Here is a 5,291-nt window from a genome sequence, read left to right on the forward strand (position 1 = left end):
CAAAGATAGCAGTGGAGTAGGCAGACACACAAACTGCCACCTCCCATGACCAAACTGAATTACAGATTAATTTAAGAACAATCATTGTGAAAAACCAACTTTGGACTAAAGGAACAGGAGTCAAAAACCAAGGAGCAGAGAAGAATCCACACTGATTCTGGTAGGGAGTGTGGGGGAGCGGTGAGGGCTCCCCTGCTCCCAGGAGCAAGGGAGGGCTGAGAGTCCAGAAGGGCTCTCATTACAAGGAGAGAGACCCTGAGAGGCGGGGTCCTAAGTTTCAGGACTGGAGACCCAGCCTAGAAATCCAGGGTCTAGAGGAGATAGCTGGACAGCTATAAGTGGGGAGAAGAGTGAGAGTTCTGTCTGTGGGAGGTGGCTGGTGAAAGAAAGAGCAACCTTAAAGGGACAGAGCAGAAAATATCACTCACAGCCACTTGCCTGGGGTTCCAGGGGCAAGGAGGGCTGAGAAGACTGGCTGGTCTTGCATGAAGAAAGTGCGGAAAGCAAGACAAGGGGACCTAACCTGAGTTGAGCTGACTTATTCTCCAGTGCAGAGGCAGCCATAGCTGGAGGAGTGGTCTCTCCCTCCACCCAGCACAAGCCCAGAGTGGAACCAGGTGACCCACCTCCAAAAAGCTCTCCAGCTTCAATCAGAGCAAAAGACCTTCTGGAAAGGAAGAAGCAAGGGCAAGGGACAGTGACTCCATTTCCAGAGAGACCTGAGCTACACTTCCCCCTTTATACTGAGAATGCGCCCCATCCCCAGAGAGTAACTGGGTAGAACACACTTTCAGATTCTCAAAGGTCACACCCACCTCATTCCTGGATAGTTTCAACTAGGGTAAAAAAAAAAAAATACCCAAAACACAAAAACAAGATACACCCACTTCCCCCCTCTGAAACATAGAAGCTCCCTCCAGAGATCAGCAAACAGAGGCTCCCTGATGGGTTCAACAAAAAATCATCAGGGAAATCAAGACTTTAAAGTGGCTCTACTAGTTAAGGATAATTAAAATCCAAGCAACTAGCAGAGGCAGAAGAATAAAGGCCTGGAGGAGAAGCCTAATTAAATAAACCAACCTCAGACCCACAGCCCTAACAAGCCTGCAAAGCACACACAGAAACAGTGGGAAAACAGAGAAACGTAAACCATATGAATCAACAAGAAAAATCTCCAGAAAAAAACTGAATGAAATGGAAGGAATAAAATTATCAAATGCACAGTTTAAAATAATAATTGTTAGAATGCTTAAGGATCTCAAAGCTACAATGGATGGACTTAATGAGCAACTAAATAAAGAAATTGCTAGCATCAAAAAGGACACTGAAATCATAAAATTGAACCAGACAGAAATGACTAATACAATATCAGAAATGAAGACTACACTAGAAGGACTTGAAAGCAGGCTAGATGAAGCAGAGGATAAAACCAGCGATTTACAGGACAAGATAATCAAAAGCAGGGAAACACACAGAAAAAAGTAAGGAGATTCAAAAAGTCTGAGGAAATTCTAAGAGAGCTCTGTGACAACATGAAGAGAAACAATATTTGTATAATAGAGCTTCCTGAAAGAGAAGAGAAAGAACAAGGGATAGAGAACCTGAATGAAGAAATCATAGCTGAAAATTTCCCTAAATTAATACAGGAAAAAGTCACACAGGTTCAAGAAGCACAGAGAACCCCATTAACAAGGAACCCAAAGAGACCTACACCAAGACATATCATAATCAAAATACCAAAGCTAAGAGATAAAAAAATATATATATAAACTGCAAAAGAAAAGCCATCAATCATCTACAAAGGATCCCCCATAAGAATGACATCTGACTTTTCTTTTTCTTTTTCTTTTTTTTTTTTTTACAGGAACAGAGAGAGAGTCAGAGAGAGTGACAGATAGGGACAGACAGACAGGAATGAAGAGAGATAAGAAGCATCAATCATCAGTTTTTTGTTGTGAGACCTTAGTTGTTGATTGATTGCCCTCTCATATATGCCTTGACCGTGGGCCTTCAGCAGATCAAATAACCCCTTGCTCCTCGAGCTAGAGACTTTGGGTCCAAGCCAGTGAGCTTTTTTTTTTTTTTTTTTTTTTTTTTTTTTTTTGCTCAAGCCAGATGAGACTGCGCTCAAGCTGGCGACCTCGGAGTCTTGAACCTGGGTCCTTCTTCATCCCAGTCCAACACTCTATCTACTGTGCCACTGCCTGGTCAGGCAACATCTGACTTTTCAACAGAAACACTAGAGGCCAGAAGGAAATGGCAAAAAATATTCAAAGTAATGCAGAACAAGAGCCCACAACTAAGACTTCTTTATTCAGCAAGGCTATCATTTATAGTTGAAGGTGAAATAAACAACTTCCCAGACCAAAAAAAAAAAAAAAAAAACTCTGGGAATTCATTACAACCAAACCAAATGCTGCAAGAAATATTAAGGGGCCTGTTGTAAACAGATCAAAGGGGGGAAAAATCTAGTAAAAGAGAAATGTTGATTTAAAGAATAAAATGCCAATAAACAACTACATATCAATAATAACCTTAAATGTAAATGGATTAAATGCTCCATTCAAAAGACATAGTGTAGTGAATGGACAAGAATACAGGACCCGGCCCTGGCCGGTTGGCTCAGCGGTAGAGCATCGGCCTGGTGTGCGGGGGACCTGGGTTCGATTCCTCACCAGGGCACACAGGAGAAGCGCCCATCTGCTTCTCCACCCCCACCCTCCTTCCTCTCTGTCTCTCTCTTCCCCTCCCGCAGCCAAGGCTCCATTGGAGCAAAGATGGCCCGGGCTCTGGGGATGGCTCCTTGGCCTCTGCCCCAGGCGCTAGAGTGGCTCTGGTCGCGGCAGAGTGACACCCCGGAGGGGCAGAGCATCGCCCCCTGGTGGGCAGAGCGTCGCCCCTGGTGGGCGTGCCGGGTGGATCCCGGTCGGGTGCGTGTGGGAGTCTGTCTGACTGTCTCTCCCCATTTCCAGCTTCAGAAAAATACAAAAAAAAAAAAAAAAAGAATACAGGACCCATACATATGCTGTCTACAAGAGACCCACCTCAAAACAAAAGATACACATAGACTGAAAGAAAAAGGATGGAAAAAATATTTCATGCAAATAGAAATGAAAAAAAAAAGTTGGGTAGCAATACTTATATCAGATAAAATAGACTTTAAAAAAAAAGGCTATAGTAAGAAATAAAAAATGTCACCGCATAATGATAAAGGGAGCCATTATAAATATCTATGCACCTAATATAGGAGGACCTAAATGTATAAAGCAGACTTTGATGGACATAAAGGGTGAGATCAACAGCAATACTATAATAGAAGGAAATTTTAATACCTCGCTAACATCAATAGATAGATCTACCAGACAAAAAATAAACAAAGAAACAGCAGCCTTAAATGACACACTAGATTAACTGGATTTAATAGCTACCTTCAGAACCTTTAGCACTAAAGCAGCAGAATATACATTCTTTTCAAGGGCTCATGGTACATTTTCTAGGATAGACCACATGTTAGGGCACAAAACGAGTCTCAATAAATTTAAAAAGATTAAAATCATATCAAGCACCTTCTCTGATCCCAATGGCATGAAACTAGATATCAACTACAATAGAAAAACTGAAAAACACTCAAACACTTGGAAACTAAATAGCATGTTATTAAATAATGAATGGGTTAACAATGAGATCAAAGAAGAAATAAAAAATTTCCTTGAAACAAATAAAAATAAGCATACAATCACTCAAAATCTATGGTACACAGCAAAAGCAGTACTGAGAGGGAAGTTCATAGCATTACAGGCATACTTTAAGAAACTAGAAAAAGCTCAAATAAACAACCCCACATCTAAAAGAACTAGAAAAAGAACAGCAAGTAAAGCCCAGAGAAGGTAGAAGGAAGGAAATAATAAAGATCAGAGTGGAAGTAAATGACATAGAGGCTATAAAACACAATACAGAGGATCAATGAAACCAAGAGCTGGTTCTTTGAAAAGGTAAACAAGATTGATGAACCTTTAACCAGACTCACCAAGAAAAAAGGAGAGAGTTCTCAAATAAATAAAATTAGAAATGGGAGTGGAGAAGTAACAACTGACACAACAGAAATACAAAATATTGTAAGAAAATACTATGAAGAACTGTATGCCAAAAGATTAGACAACCTAGGTAAAATGGACAAATTCCTTGAAACATATAATCTTTCAAAAATCAATCTGTAAGAATCAGAAAACCTAAACAGACTGATTGCAACAAATGAGATCAAAACCATTATAAAAAAAATTTTTCAACAAATAAAAGCCCTGGGCCAGATGGCTTCAGGTGAATTCTATTAAATATTCAAAGAACTAACTCTTGTTCTTCTCACACTATTTCAAAAAATTCAAGAGGTGGAAAGACTTTCCAGCTCCTTTTATGAGGCGAGCATAATTCTGATTCCAAAACCAGGCAAAGATAACACAAAGAAAGAAAAATATAGGCCAATATTCTTGATGAATTTAGATGCTAAAATTCTCAACAAAATATTAGCAAACCAAATCCAGCAATACATGAAAAAAAACATACATCATGATCAAGTCACATTTATTCTGGGATGCAAAGCTGGTACAATATTGGTAAATCAATCAATGTGATTCATCACATAAACTAAAAGGAGAAAAACAACATGATAATACCAACAGATGCAGAAAAAGCATTTGATAAAATCCAGTACCCACTTATGATCAAAACTCTCAGCAAAGTGGGAATACAGGAAACAACCTCAACATGAAAAAGATCATCTGTGACAAACCCACAGACAACATCATACTCAATGGGCAAAAAGCAATGCCCTAAAGATTAGGAACAAGGCAGGGGTACCCCCTTTCACCACTCTTATTCAACATAGTTCTGGAAGTCCTAGCCACAGCAATCAGACAAAAAGAAAAGATAAAAAGCATCCAAATTGGAAAAGAAGAAGTAAAAGTATCATTATTTGCCGATGATATGATACTGTATATAGAAAACCCTAAAGTTTCAGTCAAAAAAGTACTGGACTTGATAAATGAATTTAGCAAGGTGGCAGAATATAAAATTAAAATTCAGAAATCAGTCATTTTTATACACCAACAATGAACTGTCTGAAAGAGAAATTAAGAAAACAATCCCCTTCACTATTGCAGGAAAAAAAAAAAGTACCTAGGAATAAATTTAACCATTGAGATTAAAGACTTGTACTCAGAAAATTATAAAACATTGATAAAAGAAATCAAGGAAGATACAAACAAGTGGAAGCATATACCGTGTTTATGGATAGG

This window comes from Saccopteryx leptura, chromosome 3 (assembly GCF_036850995.1).
Source record: "Saccopteryx leptura isolate mSacLep1 chromosome 3, mSacLep1_pri_phased_curated, whole genome shotgun sequence".
In the NCBI taxonomy this organism is placed as follows: domain Eukaryota; kingdom Metazoa; phylum Chordata; class Mammalia; order Chiroptera; family Emballonuridae; genus Saccopteryx; species Saccopteryx leptura.